General features: G+C 36.4%; 3 non-coding genes across 3 annotated transcripts; 1 reads left to right on the plus strand and 2 right to left on the minus strand.

Annotated features, from left to right (window-relative positions):
* Positions 1 to 5493: 5493 nt before the first annotated feature.
* Positions 5494 to 5565, minus strand: TRNAQ-UUG (transfer RNA glutamine (anticodon UUG)). The gene has a single exon. It is a non-coding gene; the product is annotated as a tRNA-Gln (tRNA).
* Positions 5566 to 6309: 744 nt separating this feature from the next.
* On the minus strand, positions 6310 to 6381 carry TRNAQ-UUG (transfer RNA glutamine (anticodon UUG)). Its single transcript has one exon. It is a non-coding gene; the product is annotated as a tRNA-Gln (tRNA).
* Positions 6382 to 7446: 1065 nt separating this feature from the next.
* Positions 7447 to 7518, plus strand: TRNAQ-UUG (transfer RNA glutamine (anticodon UUG)). The gene has a single exon. It is a non-coding gene; the product is annotated as a tRNA-Gln (tRNA).
* The last annotated feature ends 15396 nt before the right edge of the window (positions 7519 to 22914 follow it).

The raw sequence follows: 22914 nt of genomic DNA on the forward strand, positions 1-22914 counted from the left end.
TGATCTAAAAAAAAGTTTGAAATAACTCTAAAGGGATCTAAATCCAGACTGAAATTTCTCTGGAGTTATCTAAACCTAGATTGAATCACTCTTATGTGATCTAAATCTAAGTTGAAATCGCTCTAAAGTGATTTGATTCCATGTTCAAAATACTACTTAGAGTTTCATAGCTCTTCCACTTTCAGATTCAAATCAATCAGCAGTTTAGAATAACTTTCCCTTTTGATATAATTTTTACTCAACAAAGCAGCAATGCTCCGCGTTTTTGCTGTTTCATGCAAAAATGGGTGTATAGAAATCAATTCATTTCAAGGGTTTAAGGAGCCTTAAGATTTAACATTAAAAAATTTTGCTATTTCATTTAATTACTTTCCCACAATTTCTAGTATTAATTATTAACTGTCAATATAATGCATTTGAATTAAACACGTAATGCTGAGATCCATAACTACGTCTTTTCACAGAGATAGTGTTAATTCGGAGAGCTCTCATTGATTGACTTTGGTCAAATCAGGGAGAGGAGAGGGTTGTAATAACCATGAGATGACAGCTTTTTCGGAATTATGATTATAATTGGGCAATTGGCGGTTTCTTCGTCAGTGTTTCTCTCACTTCCCGTTTCAACAAATTTGCAGTGCATGCACATATAAGGTGTCTGTAAATATCAACATTGGTGCAAGGGTGATCGGGGAAAAAATTCGAATTTCTACCAGAAGGCTGAACTCCTTACAAACATAAGGTACAAAAAGATATTTCCAAAAGAAAGTTCATATTCCCTGGAAGTGATTTACTAATTCATATAAATGTATGGAATGAAAGGACAGGTGAATCACTGAACAGTAAACCTTACACGTGTCCTATAAGAATAAAAAAAAAATTGCTAGGAGAAAATCCATTGGTACCAAACTTGGTTTACAGCTGCACCCCTCCTCTCTCCTCCGGAGAAAGATTCCCAAAACGGAAGTCTGAAGTATCCTGTACTGAACTATCATGTTCTGATTTAGTTCTTATGGATGATAACTGCCTGCCCTCTGTTTATCAAAATAAATAACACGAAACGAGAACCCCGATAAGATAATTATAGACATTGGGGTCTCACTTCGAAATCGATTTAGGTAAACAAGAGATTGAGAAACTAGTATTTGGACGCGATGCTTCGTGGTAAAATATAAAGACCTTTTTTCAGCAGCTTCCCAGCTCAATACGCCGATTCCTTCTACAAAGATTTTAACGGACTCTTAATGTGCAAATGTCTCAATGAATATAGAAAGCTTGGAGTCTGTAACGCTTTCATATCATGTGGATGAACAAGTAACCAATTGGTTCTTAGCCACGTAAAATAAGTTTAATCCTTCGGGCCAGCCCTAAGAGAGCTGTTAATCAGCTCATTGGTCTGGTAAAACTAAGGTATACTTAACTTAAGGTATACTCTGGTACATAATATTTTCTTACTCGTATAATGGAGGAGGTCAAAGTGGATCTTTCTGACATTATATACTAAAGGTAACAAAAATAATATCGTTTCAAAATGAACCTTGAAAGAATACAGCTTAGTACGTGTTTATCATGATTTGTAAAAATTGTGAGAGTATTCTAAACTTCAAAGGGAGTAATATGATTCTAGAGGCAGTGCAGTGAACCTGGTTAAGGGGGTGAAGTGGACCAAGGTTTACTTCACTCTGGAGTCATTCCAGAGTAGTTTAGAATGTGAGTTGAACATGCTGGGTAGGCACTTTCGTGAATTACCTCATTGTTATGTGAAAGTCTCATAGAACTACGTTCAGAAAGAGTTAGTTGGTTTAATTCGAATCCACTCATATCTTTGTAAGAATGATTATTGTCTTTCAAAAGTTTTTAATAATAATAATAATAATTATATAATAATAATAATAATAATAATAATAATAATAATAATAATAATAATAATAATAATAATAATAATAATATTCTGCAGATGACACTTTAATGGTAGTGACAGTATTATGTTGAGAATAAGAGTAAAACTATTAAAAATAATAATAAAAAACAGATTGCATACAAATTAATTTCCAGCTAGCGACCTTGGGTGGTTACAGAAGTCAGGTCCAGATGGCTAAATACGAAAAGTGAAAAGAGCAAATCTCAGTAACAATAATAATAATAATAATAATAATAATAATAATAATAATAATAATAATAATAATAATAATAATAATAATAATAATAATAATAATAATAACAACAGATTCTGCAGATGACACTTTAATAAATTGCAAAAATAGTGAATAAGAATACTAAGCAACTCAGCCGCCAGCGCCCCTCTGTCAAGGAAGATAACGCCATTTATGGAACAGGGGCCTCATTATCCCGTCTTTCCCAAATTTTAGATCATCTCGCCTCACTGCTTAAGATGCTTAGTATAAGCATATTGTGCTCAGTCGGGTGATAAGACTGGACATTCTTCGCCTAACAATGATTTTCAGATCATCCACTGGGTAGAAGTGTGGTGGCCGGGTGTGTTCATGTATTGGTGAGGCGTCCCAGAATGTCGTTGCATAATGTGTACAGTGGTGCTACGTCTCACGGGCTCTCGGGTATAGTTCATCCAAAGGGAACACCCATATATGTTGTAGCAGTACGAGTTGAAGAGCAGCAGTTTTGTCGACAAAATCTTCTGCAGGGATTTTGCCTACAAAACCTTCCATCTGCTCAGGTTCAGAGACCAGTAGGAATAGCAGACGAGAGTGACGACTTACGTGATGGTTCTGATTCGAAATGATATTATTATTTCCTTTCTTGCATGTCTTTTATTATTACTGAGGAATATACTGCACGTTGCACGTTTAATAAATTAGAGTTGTGAAACTAAGAAATTTGAAATTGAGATTTCTGAAGAGAACACCCCTCGGTGAAGCTAAGCGATGCGTCGTTAGCTTTCTCATCTTTTAAACTTCGCTAGGCTAGACATATGGTACCGTGTGTCGTAGATCGGCAGTGAAGCCTTAGGTAGTTCTAGTGTTTTTTGATCCAGTTTAATCGATACCCATCCTAGCCTTGAACTGAATTGCCACCTGTAACGAAACAATCCAACATTAGTGAATCCGGTGGGTAAAATGTAGGCTTAATTAAATTGCGATTCCAGAGATTTTGTAGGAACTTAATGTAACTTTTGCACCTTCACTTCAGCCCCCACGTATTCCAGAATTCATCTTTGTTCTTTGTTTAATTTGTCTGCTAGCAAACTTAACGTAAGTTATCGGTAGCCAAAGCCTACATCACTTCTTTGTAAACCCAGCTATAGCTTGAATTAGCACAAAGTTATCGTAAATTTGTCTGTATTTTTTTATGTTAACATAATATTACATAGCTTGGGTATATTTTTTGTTTTATAGAGTATTTTTTTAAGTAAAATCAGAAAATCCACTCGCGTTCAATGTTGCCACCACTTTGTTTGCCTGGTTCGGAGCCATTTTCTATTGACTGAGTATCCCTGGCCGGAACAGCGGGCGTGAATCAGTGTGTGCTGAGCTATTGGTGGGCAAAAACTCTCGACTACAATTTCGTGTCTTGGTGACAGAAGGCAAACCTCCTTGCAGTCTTGTTGCCAGTTGCACATAGTTTACGACGCCTCTGCTCTGTGTCTGCTTTATCTTTTAGGTCGTGCATGATAATATGGCCAAAGCATGTATATCCATGCATGAGTTCCAGACGATGATTTCCGAAGAAGATTTCTGGCTCTGCAATATGCTTTAGCACTCTCTGGAGCAGCGACATACATTGGGTCTTAGTTTCATTGTGTAGTGTATCAAATTCCTTTTCATATATCCAGCAAGTGTCAATTAGTCGCTGGAGACCTTGAACTAATGGGGAAATCAGAACCATATTGTTGGTGTAAGAGAGGTCGTTTATTGTTGTTTCGTTGATTGGGCATCTGATTGGAAGTTAGTTCAGTTTGACACTCAGGGCATCTGTGTATGTATTAAACAGTTATGGAGAGAGGATTCCCATTTAGGGAGCCTGAGTTGTACGATGATACGTTACCCCGTTTAGCACAGAATTGCTGCGTGGAGAATCAGCAATATAAAATACCAGTTAAATAAAGAGGTGCGCTTCTTTTGTGCAGCTTCAGGAAGAGCTTCGGGTAGTTTACTCTGCCAAATGCTTTTCTCACATCTACAAAACATAGGAATACAGGCGAGGCTGATGATATGTAATAGTTCAGCAATTCTTTCAGGATGTAGATGCAGGTATCGGTTGAATGGTTTGCTGTAAATATGAACTGGTTGTTAGTAGTGTGCAGAAAGGGGAGAAGTCTCAATAGAAGAACCAACTCAAGTATCTGCGACGCAATTTTGGTAGTTGCAATCGGGCAATTGCCAGGGTCAGCTGCATCCTTTAGCTTGTTTTTGATCATTGGTATTAAGTGAACTAGGGTAGGGAGGCTGAGAGAAACTGGCGAGTTATACATGCATTGAAAAGGGCAGCTAGCAAGATGTAGATTATCGTGTGGCAGAATTTGAAAGCTTCTGGAGGAAGACCATCACAACCGGGCGATTTATTATTGGGTAAGTTGTTTATGGCATCTGATGTTACCTGTCGTAATGCGACCGGTGAAATGAAATTGAATGTTATCAGTAAGGAGGGTACCTACATCCCTTCGGGAGTCTTGATCGTTTATACAATTTAGATAATGCTGAAGTGATTGCCCCACATTCTTGCCATAGCCTCGTCTGTCTCATTAACAAAGTGTCCTTCCCTCAGGCTACTATTTTGCATCCACAGTAAAAACATTTCTCGTGAGAGTGTATACAGTACAGATCTTGAACCAAGTTATTCTAGCCAGGTATGTTATGAGCACTGCCTTAACGAAATCTATAGGTATCCCTGCCGGAGGCAAGCATAGCGGGTATTATAATGGAATAGAATTCTTTAAGATCTCACCTGTGGTGGTCATTTCTACATTTTGGGCTTAGTGCAAAGTAAGGCGTCTGTTGCTTGAACTACTGACCGCAACCTATTTTCCGTGATCACCCCAAAGGATCTTATTTTCGGTTGGTTTTTAAATTCCAAGTTCATAGCAGCAGGTAGGCAACCAGTTAGGGGTTCACGGTAGGAGTTGAAGGGGTATTGAATGACAACTGTAAGAGGATGTGATCGTATCCTGTTGCGAGATTGTAGCTAATGTTGTGGGTTACAACTGACTCATGAAGGTGCAGAGACGTGATGTAGTGTTCCAGCCAGGAGGTCGTAACTGTGTATGATCTATTTTATAAATAGGTCTAGGAAGAGTGGGGGACTAGCATTTTCACGAAATCATATTGATAATTTAGTTTTAAATATCTAACCGAAAGAGATTTTTTTTTCTACACATAACTGTTTGCATTTCACATAGACACTAGTCCATATTTTGGACATTCATAAATTCTTTTTACCTTATGAGCACCTAGAACCTTTCACAGTTTGTAAAACTGAGGAAAACTCGTTTCCAGTCTTCAAAAACAGGAAGTAAAGGTGAGGTCCCACCGAGATTTGAACTCGGATCGCTGGATTCAAAGTCCAAAGTGCTAACCATTACACCATGGGACCTTACATTTCCTAAAAATTCTGAAGAAATGCTGACAAATCAGAATTTACCTTCCTTACAGGTGCATTTCTCAATTAATTTCAATACCCACGACTATACATTCTTTGTTTTCTCTTTGTCTAAATCACGTGTGCCTCCTCCAAGAGAGTAAATAGTAATGTCTATACACCATTAGTTTAATTTCTGGTGGTATTTTCCACCTACTAATTTTTGCACATGACCAGCGGTACACTGGCTCTGAGAAAGTTACAAATTCCCATGAAAGGAAATAAGAGTTATCCTCCCAAAGGAAATTCTTTGGGTGACCTAATCCAAGAATTACCATGTTCTAATGCAGTAACTTCTAGCAAACTGACATCTCCTCGACGTGTGTCACCCCATCAGCATGTTGCCCACGTACCATTGCCTAGCAAAACATTCAGGAAAGTAACTATGAACCAACCTGTTATTTCTCAGAGCTATGAAAATTACAGGTGGTTGTAATTGTTTCCATTCTATTTTATACATAAGTATATGAAGAGTGGGGGAGAAGCATTTTCACGAAATCATATTGATAATTTAGTTTTAAACATCTAACTGAGAAGGATTTTTTTTTGCACATAACCATTTGCATTTCATATAGACAGTAGTCCATATTTTGGAAAATCATAATTTTTTTTTTTAACTTAGGAACGCCTAGAACCTTTCACAGTTTGTAAAACTCAGGAAAACTCGTTTCCACTCTTCAACAACAGGAAGCAAAGGTGAGGTCCCACCGAGACTCGAACTCGGATCGCTGGATTCAAAGTCCAAAGTGCTAACCATTACACCATGGGACCTTACTTTTCTTAAAAATTCTGAAGAAATTCCGACAAATCAGAATTTACCTTTCTTACAGGTGCATTACTCAGCTAATCTCAACACACACAACTATACATTCATTATTGTTTTCTCTTCGTCTAATCACGTTTGTCTCCTCCAAGAGAGTAAATACTAATGTCTATACACCATTTAGTTTAATTTCTGGTGGTATTTTCCACCTACTATTTTTTGTACATGGCCAGCAAACACTGGCTCTGGAAAAATCACAAATTTCCATGAAAAGAAATAAGAGTTATCTTCCTAAAGGAAATTCTTTGGGTGACCTAATCCAAGAGTTACCATGTTCTAATGTGGCAACTTCTAGCAAATTGACATCTCCTCAACGTGTGTCACCCCATCAGCATGTTGCCCATGCACCATTGCCTAGCAATGCATTCAGAAAAGTAACTATGAACCAAACTGTTTTTTCTGAGAGCTATGAAAATTAAATACTTGGCTTATTAAGTAGTTGAGAGAATTATTCCAATACTCCGTTAGTTTCTATTTATCCTTTTTCTTAAAATATATCTATTTTTAGAAATGGAGCTGTTGTTATCACAAGTAATGTTAGAACTCATAATGGTGATGGAAGAAGATCATTATTGTTGTTGATATTTGAAGAAGTTTTTTTTTATTAGGACTAATCATTTCCTAAATCTACAAGGCAACTAAATTTTTCAAACATATTCAGAGGACCCAGTGTTGACATGATGCAGAGAAACCAGGTTGATCAGATGGCGAATAGAATGAAGGCTGAAAAGAATATGAAATCAGTGCCTAAAGTAATGGTCATTATTGGAGATGTTATTCTTAATCTTACAATTCAACAGTAATGCAAATAAATCTTAATCTTAAAGAATATTAAATTATGCTTAAATCTAGTTAACATTGCATAGGGTTCTCTTAGAGACAAACGAAATTAGACGAAGAGAAAACAATAATGAATGTATAGTTGTGGGTGTTGAGATTAGTTGAGAAATGCACCTGTAAGAAAGGTAAATTCTGATTTGTCGGAATTTCTTCGGAATTTTTAGGAAATGTAAGGTCCCATGGTGTAATGGTTAGCACTCTGGACTTTGAATCCAGCGATCCGAGTTCGAGTCTCGGTGGGACCTCACCTTTACTTCCTGTTGCTGAACAGTGGAAACGAGCTTTCCAGAGTTTTACAAACAAACAAAAGTATACGTCCCTAATCACATGTACGACAAATATATGTCAGTGAGTTTACAGTGCAATCTTAGCTGAAGTCTACTGTAAATATGCCTTATCGCAAGTGTTTCTACTTAGCGGCGGTACCGTTTATCAGCATTGTATAAGACACGAGGCTAAACATAATGAAAACGATCGAAATAAACTCTTGGAACGTAACTGACGAAGGCATGAGAAATCTAGATTTTGGAGACATTCGGGCAGAAGTTATCGACGAGATACGCTTAGAAAACTTCAAGGTACGGAACACGCACACACACACACACACATATATATATATATATATATATATATATATATATATATATATATATATATATATATATATATATATATACATGTGTGTGTGTGTATACTGTATATATGTATTAGTGGATAAAGGCAATAGTTGAATATCCAGCCCCACACATTTGAAAGCATTGAGACGATTCCTAGGAATGGTAGGTTACTATAGACCTTTTATTAAGGGTTTTTCTACGATAGCCAAACCATTAACAGAATTAACAAAGAAGGAAGTCAAATATGAATGGAATAAAGAGCAAGAGACAGCCTTCCAAACGCTAAAGAGTAAAATGACAAGGAATCCTGTATTATTCTACTAAGATTTCTCCAAGGACTTTTACTTTGCTTGTGACGCCTCAAGTACAGGGCTAGGAGCTGTATTACTACAAAAAGACAAAACTAGAATGAGGGCAGTATATTACGCTAGTAGAGTCTTAAACCCAGCAAAAAGAAATTATAGTACTACAGAAAGAGAATGTTTAGCATTATACTGGGGATTAAAGAAATTTAGACATACTTCTAGGTCATAAAGTCAGTGTACTTACTGATCACAAACCCATGTGTGATTTGTTTAAAAAGAGAACTTTTACAAATAACATGAAGTTTAATAGATGGTTCATTAATGTGTTAGAATTTGCTCCAGAATTCAGATATATCCCAGGGAAATTTAATACACTAGCAGATGCATTATCCAGATCCCAAGAAGAAACAGAGAAATGCATTACCACTAATACCTTTTGTTTTAGTTGTCAAGTGGTAGACTCAGACTTAGAAAGAGTAAAAATACAAGGAAATGATGTAGAAATCAGACAGATAATAGGACAGTTAATAACAGATGAATCTTTAAAACCTGATTTCGTATTAATAAGTGGTTTGTTGTATAAAAGGCCAACAGAGAAGAATGGTTGTTCTCTTCTATACGTCCCAAAAACACTAATCAGAGAAGTTTTAGAACTAACAGGACATCCAGGAATTAAAAAAACAAGCAGAATCATAACCAGAAATTATTTTTGGCCATATTGTAGTGAAGACGCCAAGAACTTTGTACAAAATTGTGTAGTTTGTAATAGAAATAAGGGTAACGTAAATCCAAGGGCTCCATTTGAAAAATATCCATCAGCATTAAATCCCTTTCAGTTAGTTACCATGGACTTTTTAGGTCCATTTCCTACCACTATCAGAGGGAATAAACAGATACTATTCTTTCTAGACTATCTAACCAGATATGTAGAAATTGTACCAGTAAGAAATAGAGATGCAATTACAGTAGCAGAAGCTCTTAAATCTAGAATTACCACGAGACATTCATGTACCCAAGTTCTTCTTTCTGATAACGCGGCTGAATTTACTAGTGAGCTTTTAAGAAAATTATGTGAATTTTACAATATAAATAAATGTCAAATAACAGCATATAAACCAAGTTCAAATGGAGCAATAGAAAGAACAAATCGTAAAATAAAGGATATCCTGAAAACTTTAGTTGAACCTAATACAGAAGACTGGGATTTAGATTTGGAAGACCTGCAGTTTACTATAAGCAATACTGTAAATGAGATAATAGGAAAATCACCACACTACTTATTGTATGGTTATCAAAAAAAGATTACCTAATACCTTACTAGATGATGCAACACCACCCAGACATACTTATAATTATGATGACTATATTGCATGGAAAACTAGACGTACTTATGAAACGATCAAACAAACGAGGACTAGACTTAACGAATTTCACAAAATTCATGCCAAGACATTATAGTGGGTACTCAGGTATATTTTCAAAATCATATTCCAGAAGGTCCTAATGTAAAGGTTTCTCCTAATTTTCATAGTCCTTATAGAGTATTAGAAGTGTTAAAATTAAATAAGCTTAAAATTATTAATGAGAATGATCTAAAGGAAAGGGTGGTTCATTGGAATCATGTGAAGGTAATAAAAGCAAACGCTTGGTCCACTAAAAAGTTAGAAGTATTGAAGGAGAATAGGGAAGAACAAGTAAACAAAAGATATGAGTTAAGAAAAAGATAAACTTATGTAAAGTGTTAGACTGAAAATATCATACGTATATTGTATTTATAAAAAAAAAAAAAAAATACCTCATCGATACAGAATATCTGATAAGGATTATTCTTACAGATACAAACATGCGGCTCAACTTAATAATCGTAATACTCTAATTCGTGTCCACAGAAGTTGTCATCCGAAAGGGTGCACTACTAGAGAAAAGGGGATCTGTGAAATTAATAAAAGATTTAGGAATCGTGAATATAGATATTTCTTCAGTGCTTATCAATGAAATGTCTTTGAAGGGTGTTCAAAAAGAACTCAACTCCATAATACAGAAGAGTGATAATAAAATTGCCCTACCATTGTTGAAAAAGTTAGATAATGACATAGGAAATATCCTAAATACAAGGTCCAAAAGATTCCTCTTACCTTTTATAGGAACAGCACTAAATCAACTATTTGGAGTTGCAACTGAATCTAATGTAGAAAAAGAAAAGGCTAGAAGTGAAATACTGGAACAGTGGGCAACAGCAAGAGGTACAGTGATAAATAAAGTGATAACTTCTCAAAACTTAAATGTAACAAAGGAACTAAATATGATAGAAAACCAACAATTTCTGAACAATTTTGTACTGGAGAGAGAAATTATCTTGCAAGAACATAGAGACATGTTAAACGCAGTCTTGTTAGCTTATACGGGAATGTTAAGCCCAACACTAATCACTCCTAAAGAATTGGAAGATATAGTTAATTTTTATTTGGTAGGGGGCCATTATACTCCTGTGGTAAAAGATGTTCTCGTGTACTATAAACTCATAAGTACAAAAGTACTAGATAATAAGATTATTTTAGTGTTACCATTTAATCAGAAAGAGGTACAGTATAAATAAAGTGATAACTTCTCAAAACTGTAACAAAGGTAAATATGATGAAAACCAACAATTTCTCAATTTTGTACTGGAGAGAGAAATTAAACTCATAAACTCTCGTTACAAAGTAGTAGATAATAAGATTATTTTAGTAAAAGATGTTCTCGTGTACTATAAACTTAACTCAGAATAATAAGATTATTTTAAATTTAATCAGAAAGATGATGTGTCTATTGATAAAAGAAAATGTAATCATTTCAAATGTCAACAACATCCATTTTGCATTAGAAGAACATGGATTAATGATTTCATTTATTACTGATACCCAATTAAAAGATTGCATAATTTTAAGGGAAAAAGAATACATTTGTAACCTTGATCACCTTTACGAAACTACTTGTGTTCAAGAAATAATTGACAACAAAAATCAAGAAAAGGGTTATTTACAAGTTTGTCCAAACACAGATTTGTTTCCATCCTAGTAGAACAGTCAGTTATACCAAACCAGCTGTACTATTAACCTCATATTTTCACTGAGCTAAATTTTAAAAAGCATATCCCATACATGAACTATTCTAAGAATATCAAAGAGTTTCACTTCTCTCAGTCAGAATTAAAACAACTGAATGAGTTACCATTGGTAGATGAGTTTTTCTACCACAAAGAAAAGTTTCTCCAATTTTGTCCCTGTTCAATTTAATCATAATCTTACTTGTAATTATGGTATTTGCAATTTTAGTCAAACGTGTAGTAATTTCAGATATTGAGAAGATTATAACAGAAATTGAAAGGGCCAAGAAAGAAGAATAGTGTTCTTATAGACATGATTTACTACCAATTTCTTTATATGTTATTGATTTTTCATTATATATTCACTATTGCAATTAACCATTTTACAGTGTGATAATTCATTGTGTGTATGAATATTTCTTTTAAGTAATAATTCATTGTATAATGTATGAATTTTCTACAATACATTATTAATCTATTATTTTACCATTGTTGTATTAATATGAATTATTCAATAGTATCCATTTTTTTCTCACTTATTTTATGTGTGTATTTTACATTATGGGCAATCATACAATTTGTTTTGTATGTGAATTTACAACTATCCATTTAAACTATATTTTTATTGTCACACTGAGGGCAGTGTGAGATAGTGAGACCGAGTAATGTAATAATATAAAGAAAGATTAAATAAAGAGAGAGAGAAAAAAAAGAATAAAGAGAGAGAGAAGGAGAGAGAGAGAAAGAGAGAAAGAATAAAGACAGGAGAGAGAGAGAGAGAGAGAGAGAGAGAACAACAATTAAGCCTTGGTTGTTATGCATTGTGAGGCTAGATATGTCCAGTAAGCTAACCGCAGGAAACCATCTTCATACGAACTCAAAGAGTGAGCGAGTATATCGCGCCCAGGGCCATAAAACCGATCATAAAATCTGGAACCTGTGCCCTCGCGATTCAGCTGACCAAGCATTACCTAGCACCTCGTCAGGAGTTAACATTTCAGCCATATCTATAATCCCGCCTTCAGTAGGAGGCGTTTACATGAATTTCCAGGAAAAGGGGCTGGACAAAGAGAAGTAGTTCACCATTTCTCCAATTAGACCTTCTAGGAGGAGGCACTATTACTCCTCCTGAGGTCATTTCCAATCAAATCCTCTTAGGAGAGAGTTTAACAACACCCACCACTGCCCTTCCCAGTCAAACTGTTCGAGGGGAGGCCTTACAGATAAAATCTTCCAATGAAGTAACTTCAAGGGAGGAGATGGAAGATAACAAGGAGAAGTAGGGGTTCCAGAGAAGCCAGAAGCCAGAGAAAGATCATTAGAGTCGCTAGTCACCAATACAAGAAGATGCAGTTCTTCCCCCTAGCTTCCATGGTCCCAACCAGACTCTGACCACGGGCTACTCAACCAGATTCTTACTTTAATGATGAAAGTTAATTACATACACAAGTACAATTTCAGGTTACAGTTTTACTATATATATATATATATATATATATATATATATATATATATATATATATATATATATATATATATATATATATATATATATATATATATATATATACATTATATATATATATATATATATATATATATATATATATATATATATATATATATATATATATATATACATATATATATACATTATATATATATATATAATATAAGGCATACACGGGGTCCACAAAACACATCAAAAAAGGCCATAATTTATTTATACGAGACGTTTCGCACATGTACTATGAGCATCTTCAATCTGCAAATATAACAAATTTCGTTAAAATTTACAAAAAAACTATTTTAAAAGATAAAGTTAAAAGGAAAAAAAATTATTTACAAAAATTAAAATTAATAAAACTTGAAACGTATACAGTAAAAAGAAACTAGTGCTGAACAAACCATTCAAAGGAGAAGGAGAAGAAAGAATGACCAAGAGCTGACCCCACCCTACGACTTCAGTTATGCTAGATAAAGAGGAGAAGCGGAAACGTTAGAGTTCAAAGACGGAACAAGCCGTTTGATGTATAAGGACTCAAGGGTGGTTAGGTAATCACTATGGCTTGTTCCACCAATAATAGAGAAATGTTTTTTATTTATTTCGATTTTACATATGGAGGCATGGTTCTTTATATTAGAAAATTCTGGTTTACTCAGTTTCTGACCCGTTCTAAAACTGTATCCCACATGGCTACAATATCTCACCTGCAGTAACCTACGGCAAGATCCAACATAGATACCGGGACATCCCGGGCACTTGAATTTATAAATAACGTTAGATCTCATGAAGACCGGCAGTTTGTCCTTGTGGCCAAAGAATACACCGATCTTGAGTGGATTGATTGGAATAAATTGTATCTTAAGGCAGCCAAATTCTTGTTCAATTATTTGTTTAAGTTTGGCTGAAAACTTGTTGTCAAAAATAAACGGGATTGTTGCATATATATTTTTCTTTAAGACATTATAAGAGGGTGACGGATTAGAGAAGTGTTGTGACAGTAGTCTGTTAATGACTTTTTGACAACAAGTTTTCAGCCAAACTTAAACAAATAATTGAACAGGAATTTAAGAAGAGAAGCACTCTTATCAAATTCACACACGACCTATGAAGACCAACTATATAACATCCCTGCTGAAATCAGGAGACAATTGACACCAAGAGAGTGTTGAAAAGAAAATGATAAAAACGCAGTGGTCAATTACATTAAGAAAAAGCAAGTACTTGAAAGAATATAAGAATATATATATATATATATATATATATATATATATATATATATATATATATATATATATATATATATATATATATATATGTGTGTGTGTGTGTGTGTGTGTTTGTTTATTTATACACATATATATATGTACACATATATGTATATATATATATATATATATATATATATATATATATATATATATATATATATATATGTATATATGTGTGTGTTTATTTATATATATATATATATATATATATATATATATATATATATATATATATATATATATATATATATATATATATGTGTGTGTGTGTGTGTGTGTGTTATTTATACATATATATATATATATATATATGTATATATATATATATATATATATATATATATATATATATATATATATAAGTAGGGAAAAACGCCCAAATCCCCTCATTTTTACAAAACGCCTCATTTTTCAGAAACGCCTCAAATTCCTTTCACCTCTCACCCCATCCCATCTCCAAACCTGAGATGTTATCAAGGGTGACCTGTCCGAGATAAGAGTTCGTCTCCTTACCTGGGGTATAATTTAATTTATTACAGTATTGGGGGCATTTTTATGATTTGTTCCATGTACATACATGAGTTTTTTTTTTATTTATAAATTCAAATTATGTCAACTACGTACATGAGATATTTCATCTGCCGTATCATTTATTTCACATACGTGGGCGAGGTGTTGTAAACCCATTCATTAAATCAGACCTTCCCTATCTTCATCGCGGAATTTCTAACGGGTCATAAACACAGCTTGACTTATAGGCTGTTAACAGAGATTTTGGTGGGGGATATGGGGAAATTAGTACAGGTTCTTAATGGCGTTTCCATATACGTACACGAGACCTCCACCCGGCAAAATGACTCCCACGGCGAGGTGCTCTGCGGTAAGACTATGGGAGAGGAGCAATTCTCCGCTTCATTAGTGACCCGAGAGAGCGTTTCTCTGCTCCATTAGTGACCTACGACCAGGTGTCTATGATAAGATAAGACCAGGGCAAACATGACCCGCCCTGTTTGTTTTCGCTTGCAAGTTTAGGAGGGATGGGAGAGGAGCAAATGCATATATGCCAGTGATCGAATTCGGCCCGAACCTGTCTTCCTGTATACACCGAAGAGCGCGCAGCGAAATGAAAAAGGAGGATCGCGACACACCTGACTTACACACGCCTTCATTGAGGTCTCAAGGCACCGAGGAAGCGTATGGTAACAGTCTTGAAGAAACTGTCGCACTCAAGGAGTTTATGAACCCCCACCGTAAGTATTTAAATAACTCCTCTTTGACAATACCGGTGATGACAACAACAGTAATAATAAACATAACTGCCGTTACAACACATGCCTGAGAGTTACAACTTGAATTAAATGGTGCTTTTTCTTTTTCAGACACATCAACACCCGAATCTAACCGCGGTGAAGAATACGATGACGATGTGTATGATGAAAGTCTCAGCACAGTCATGAGTATTATCGAATCCCCGCACTATCAATGTAAGCGCACATACATTCACTCCCTCCCGAATGGAATATATTCTGCGTTATGAACGCGACAGAGATTGACGAATGCCGTCCAGCGGTAAACGCCTCCGTGCCGTGTTTGTTTATCACTCGCTTCTAGAAAACAGTCGTCGAGAACATATAACAGACCCTTGTAAACCGCCTCTTGATCGGTATATTCAAAAGGGTTTATTGTTTCTTTACTAACCCTGATCTTGTTCCCTATAGCTGGATGATTCCGTAACGGGTGTTCATTTACCCCGCCCCGCAGTAGAGTACAGTGTGGCACTTCTCTTCATACTTTTCAATTATTTTCTGGCAAATTATGCTCTTTCCGGAGTTGCTGTATCCCGCTATGATAATTCGGGACGGATTTGCAAATAGACCCACTGCTTCTGCAGAGAAAGGAGTCGCTTGCATCTCTAAGGTTCTAATGACACTACATCATAAATGCTATTCGCACGTGTTATAGCATGCGCATTATAACACACGCACGCATGTACTCACACATACACACACAAAGGTATGAAGAGAAAGGACACGTAAAATAACGTTAGCAAATATTTTATTCACTTCGAATAGACATTACAAAGTGTACATTTTATATGTACTGAATATTCGTCACATAATAAATTTATTTACAAAGAACACATAGGTACAAAGAGAAAGAATGTGTAAATAAGTTAGTAAATATTTTGTTCACTTAGAATAGACATGACAAAAGTAAATTTATATATACAGTAAATAAACGCTGTGTAATAAATTTCTTATTTACATAGAAAAATGTTAGTGAATACCTTTATTTACATAGAATGGTCGCAATAGGAGGATACATTATTTACCAAATGAAAGTGTCAACCATGAAATCTTCAAAATCGGTATACTGAGTACTCGTCACATAATAAATTTATTATTTACACATAGAACACATAGGTACAAAGAGAAAGAATGTGTAAATAAAGTTAGTAAATATTTTGTTCACTTAGAATAGACATTACAAAGTAAATTTATATATTCAGTAAATCAACATCACGTAATAAATATCTTATTTACATATGAAATTAATTATCAATAGAAACTGTCATCTATGAAATCTTCAAGACTGGTATCAGTTCCGCTGTCATCCTCGCTGCCGACACCATCCTCTCTCGCTTCGAATGCGATGAAGGGATTACGTTTTTTCCTGATGCTGTCGGTCTTACGTTTTCTGGAACATCCCTTTACTGGCAATCGAGTCTTTGGGAGACGTTTTGGTCCCGGGATAGGTTGGGGAGGTGGACTGATTAAGGCATTACGTTTTTTCTTAATGGATCCCATTTTACTGTCGGACTTACGTTTTCTGGGACACCCCTTTCTAATGGACAGTCGTGGGGAAGGTGGAACCTGAGGGTTAGGGAGAAGTGACGAACCCAGGACAGGTTGAGGAGGTGGCCGGGTAGTAGTGGTAGTAGTAGTAGTGAGAGGAGAGGGAGAGGGTAAACTTGGTAAGGGAGGGTCTCTCTTCTTCCCCAATCTCTGCGCTATCTTATCGACTTCACCTCTGCGTAAACAGATGGAGGGGCCCAAACATGTTGTATTTCTGTTAGCTGGATTACTCATCCCCTCCTCCCCCTCCTCTTCTGTCTCGGGAGACTCGCTCTCATCAGCGTTATCAGGGGTTTTGGCTTCGTTTCGCACGCTTTGAGGTGTAGCTTTTTCTATTTCGGGATGACCATATGCGTATGAGTTATACGCGTCGAAGTAGAAACGTTTATCTTCAAGCGGGCATAGTGGTTTTTTTTTTTTTTTTTTTTGTTAGGCACATTGTCCCTTCAACATTCTGTAAATTGTATAGTTCAATTAAGGTGATCTCATTCTTGCTAACTACATCTATATACTGGTCATGACTTATGGCTTTTTGTCTCGACCTTTGCACACCTTTCAAAGTATTACAGCTCTTTGTCTCAGTCAGGTATGAGTAGCCTATACTTTAGGTTTTACCCCGATGAACTCCCTGATGTATTCTGACCCTGTTTCCATTTTCAATAGACCGAGATCCCCTTTCCTGGAGGAGTCATGTAACGGGTGAGATTTAGTGAAGTAACTGAAATCCATGTGTGGATGTAACGGTTCCTTTCAACTCACGCATCAGATTTCCGGTTTCTAAAGTGAAAAAGAAGCTATCAGTGTCCATACATAGCAGCTGTACCCTGTCCCTGTAATGCGCTCACAGTACGTTATAGTAAAATTTATACATTTTATCTTTAGCAAAATCTAATACACTGAATCCAATATAAATGGGGGAATCTGCCAGTACAGTCTCGCGGTGGTGGTTAATAATAAATCGTTCCTCGTTAATCGTATTGAGTGATTTATACGTATGTTTGGAGACATTTCTAAACAGGCTGTCTTCACTCGCTACTACAACGTTTCTATTAGCATAATTCAGAGAATTTTTTTTGGTGACACAAAAAGTCCATTCATAAGGATTTTAATTGTATTGCGTTTATCAGGGTCACTTTCCCTGGCTCTTTGCGCTGCATTCTGCATTATGTAATCCCTTAGGTAAGTGTCCTGCTTTTTTTATACTTTCTATTTCGAGGCCTGGCTTCATGAGAGTTTGCAATAGTGCAAGAGGAATTTGTTTCTTTTATAGTGTGGTTCTTTCCACAATAAACTTTGCTAGGCCCAGCTAAAAATAAATCAATCCTTCGAGCCCTAGGAGAGCTGTTAATCAGCTCAGTGGTCTGGTTAAACTAAGATGGGGAGGCATATTAAATGGCTCTTCATAGGCAGGTGCGTACCTACGAGTTTAATATTCTTTTTGGGGATTTTGGTATTAAATTTTTTAGTAGGTTTCTAGTATATTGGGATACATGCTCTTCTCCTACTGTATATTCATATGATGCATAGCGAGCGGGAAAGCGTCCGTATTTCTCACTACATCATCCCGCTCTTGTTTGGTATCTGAAAGTATAAAGGACCCGTATTCTCCTTGTGAATAAACTCTTCTAATTCGGGAGGCGTGAGTTCCGTTATCACGTCCAGGGGCACCTTATCTTCAGCCATCGTTGTCGGGTACAGTGGCGTGAAATCCACATAGAGTATGTATCATGATCTTTGAAGTGCGGGTTAACATTATGGATTCGAGGCGATAGCGCGTCTGTTTACTAGACTGCAAAACCCTCCTCTGATATTGGAAGCAATTAACTGATATAACTCGCCATTGCTGATGAGTGGAAGTCGCTCCTTTGAAGAATACAAAAAAGCGTCCAAAGAGAGGGAAGTGGAAGTCAGGTAACGCACGGGATCTAATCAAAACTGCTCGTACGTAGCGTTTCTCCAAGACATGTAAACATCTGCGAGTAAGCCCACATCCATGAGCAAGTAGAGGAGACTGTAATCCAGCAAGTTATTACACTGGAATTTTTTCCATACCTTCATTACATGTTCATAACCTTCGACAATCATTTCCTCACCCGAAAGCTTAGAAATGAAGGCATGCATTGGGGGGATCCTCGACTCTTTTTTCGTAACCCTTCACATAATCATACGGGTAATATTGTTTACCTGAATTTAATGCCAGGTTTTTACCTTCGTCAGGGTAGCAGGATACGCATCTGTGGTTAGGGTTACTTCATTGTTCGCATTTGCAGTTTAGAATTTAATTTAATGGTTCGCATTTGCATTAGTGTTGGGAGTTTGCTGAATTTTTAACTGCTTTTTTTTTTTTTTTCTCTTTTTGTCCTTTCTCTTTTTTCTCTTTCTACCTTTGGAGTTATATGAAGCTTTGCTCTGGTCAATTTCTTGGAACTTGGAGTGTTATCCACTCCGATAATATGGCGGAGGCTAATGGAAATGAGGATAAAGTAACTATGTTGCACAAATTTACATCCGTAAACGCCGGGGTTCACCCATTTCCTTGGCTGGTTGATGGCGTTCTTCCAGTTCCCCCTCGAAATTTTTATAGAGGGGGTGACGAATTTTTTAGTTGCCAAGAAAATAACAGATGGGGTAGAAGCTTTCAATGAAACAAAAGGCTTATCTATTTTAGATAAAGGGGATATCGGGCAACACCGCCGGAGTCATCACTTTTTTGAAGTGTAGGACCTGGAATGATCTTAGGGATTTTTTGAGAGCATCATACGGAACAGCTGGAGTTGGCGATGTAGTTCGAGATCTCAGGTCTCTTTTCAAGGTCCATAAAGGCTGTGATTTGCTGGTCATGTTTATTGCCAGATGTTTTGATGCTACGAGGGATTTTTTGAAGAAGTTGAGAAATTCTGGTTGGGTAAATGGAGGATCTATTACGATAGAGAATCTTCAGAAATTTTATTGCAATATGCCTGGTTCCTGAATGATGTCCCTGATGTTATTGTAAAGAATTTTGTCAAGGAAATAGAAGGGGGGTCGGATGAGAATTTACTGTTCTCTCAGGTTCGTAAACACTTGTTGAAATGTCCTACTGTAGCTAGCTCCTTTATAGATGGGATGCTGAAATCTTCAGGGGCTATTCCGAAGCATCATACACAGAGTAATTCTGAATCCACAGTTATGAGGTTATGTGCCAAGACAGAGGATGATAAGACTTGTGCGGGTTCAGGATCCCAAGGGCGTTGTTATAATTGTAATAGGCAGGGTCATACTAAGAAGTTTTCTAGGGTGAAATATTGTGGCGCTTGCAAGTCTGCATATCATCGTTGGAGATTTTGCCATCTTCTTAAACAGAATGAGTCTTGAAGCACACCTCAGAGCGCTGGTCTGGCAGGTAGGAGAACTCCTCAAGGGAGTTTTTCAGGAGCCAGTCTAGGGGCCAGCAAAATTTTTGGTGAACAGAGCATCAAAAAGGGAAGAGATAAATGGGGTTATTTCTTGTGATATACGACTTCTGGGGGAACCCTCAGAGGTGAAGCCAGTGGTAAAAGGGTCTGTGTATGGGGTGGGTGTGAGTATTTTTATAGATACAGGCGCCTCTGTTAATTTGATGAATAGTGAGTTGTTCCCATTGATAGTTTTTGATCGTTGTTTGAGACCTGTTAAAGAGACAGTGTGATGCTCAAGCAAATAGGTTACAGGTTTTGGGATATGTAGATGTGGATTTATCTCTTGGGGGTAGAACTTTTACAGAACCATTTTTGGTTATATGAGGGGCTGCTTTGGGGAATACTTTGTTACTGGGTCATCCAGCGTGTCGGAGACACAAAATCTCAATTTGTATAGGGGTATGCGGTATAACTATTAGTGTACCTGGTGTTTTTGTGCCTTACGAGGGGTGGATGTGAGTGAATTGGATGATGGTAATGGATCGGGTGTACATGAGAATTTGCGGGTGGATTCTGAACATGTTTCGGTGGGTAGGAAGTGTTATGAGGGGATTTTGTCGGATGATGTGGTTCTTAGTCCTGGTATGGTTGCTATGGTAAGATTTCGAACGAAAGGAGTGCATAAGTCCAGACAGGTGTGTGTGGATGAGTGAAACGAAAAGCTGAAGGGGGTAATGTGTACGGGTTCTACAAATAATGTATCGAGTTCAGGGGATACTTGCGGTCAATTTTGTTGACTGGGTTGGTGAAGATAATTTAGTTGCTATTGTTGGGGAATTGTGTAGATTTTCAGAAGCAGGTTTACAGGCTAGGAAGCAGGTTTTTAAGGATCATTTAGCCAATGCTGATTTTAAAGAATATATTGAGGGCATGGAAGATGTTCTGGCTGAGTTTGTGGAAATAGTCGCACTTAAAGGGGATAAGTTAGAGTTAACAAATGTGTTAGAACACAAGGTTCATTTAGAGTATAAGACTAAGCCTACTTTTTTCCCTCCATATCGGATTCCTTTTAGGATTAGAGAACAGGTAGTTCCAGTGGTTAATAAGTGGGAGGAGGAAGGCATTGTTAGGCCCAGTTCCTCGCCTTTTAATTTCCCGTTGTTAGCAGTGCCTAAGAAGGATGGTTCAGTCCGAGTTTGTGTGGACTTTAGAGAGTTGAAAAAGAAAACCATTCCTGATCGTTACCCTGTGGCATGTTTGCCAGATTTATTTGTTGAGATTGGCGGCAAGAATATGTATTCTTCAATTGATCTGATGCAAGAGTACTTGCAAGTACCGCTTAGTGAGGAGAGTTGAGAGTACAGAGCTTTCTCTTTGTCATGCACATGTCGTTTGGTTTATCAGGTAATCCTATGACATTTACTAGGCTAATGAATACAGTTTTGCATGGCTTGTTAGGGAAATGTATATTCCTCCACATGTATTAAATAATTTTGGTATTTCATTTAATTACTTGTCCACAAAGTCTAGTATTAATTGTTAACTGTCAATATAATGCATTTGAATTAAACACGTAATGCTGAGATCCATAACTACGTCTCTTCACAGCGATAGTGTTAATTCTGAGAGCTCTCATTGCTTGACTTTGGTCAAATCAGGGAGAGGAGAGGATTACAATAACCATGAGATGACAGCTTTTTCGGAATTATGATTATAGTTGGGTAATTGGTGGTTTCTTCGTCAGTGTTTCTCTCACTTCCCGTTTCAACAAATTTGCAGTACATGCACATATATATTGTCTGTAAAAATCAAGATTGGTGCAAGGGTGACCGGGGAAAAATTCAAATTTCTACCAGAAGGCTGAACTCTCTTACAAACATAAGATACAAAAAGATGTCCCCAAAAGAAAGTTCATATTCCCTGGAAGTGATTTACTAATTTATATAAAGTGTATGGAATGAAAGGACAGGTGAATCACTGAACAGTAAACCTTACACGTTTCCTATAAGAATAAAAAAAAAATTGCTTGGAGAAAATCCATTGTTACCAATCTTGGTTTACAGCCGCAACCCTCCTCTCTCCGCCGGAGAAAGATTCCCAAAACGGAAGTCTGAAGTATTGTGTACTGAACTATCATATACTGATTCAGTTCTTATGGATGGTAACTGCCTGCCCTATACTTTATCAAAATAAATAACACGAAATGAGAACCCCGATAAGATAATTATAGACATTGGGGTCTCAATTCGAAATCGATTCAGGTAAGCAAGAGATTGAGAAACTCGTATTTGGTCGCGATGCTGTGTGATAATAAATATAGACCTTTTTTTCAGCAGCTTCCCAGCTCAATACACCGATGGCTTCTACAAAGATTTTAACGGAACTCTTTGTGTGTAAATGTCTCAATGAATATAGAAGGCTTGGAATCTGTAATGCTTTCATATCATGTGGATGAACATGTATGCTCTGGTATATAATATCTTCATACTCGTATAATGAAGGTCAAAGTTAATCTTCCTGACATTATATAATAAAGGTAACAAAAATAATGTCGTTTGAAAATGAACTTTAAAAGAATACAGCTTACGTGTTTATCATTATTTGAAAAATTGTGAGGAGTGTTCTAA

Source organism: Macrobrachium rosenbergii, chromosome 14, assembly GCF_040412425.1.
Source record: "Macrobrachium rosenbergii isolate ZJJX-2024 chromosome 14, ASM4041242v1, whole genome shotgun sequence".
Taxonomy (NCBI): Eukaryota; Metazoa; Arthropoda; class Malacostraca; order Decapoda; family Palaemonidae; genus Macrobrachium; species Macrobrachium rosenbergii.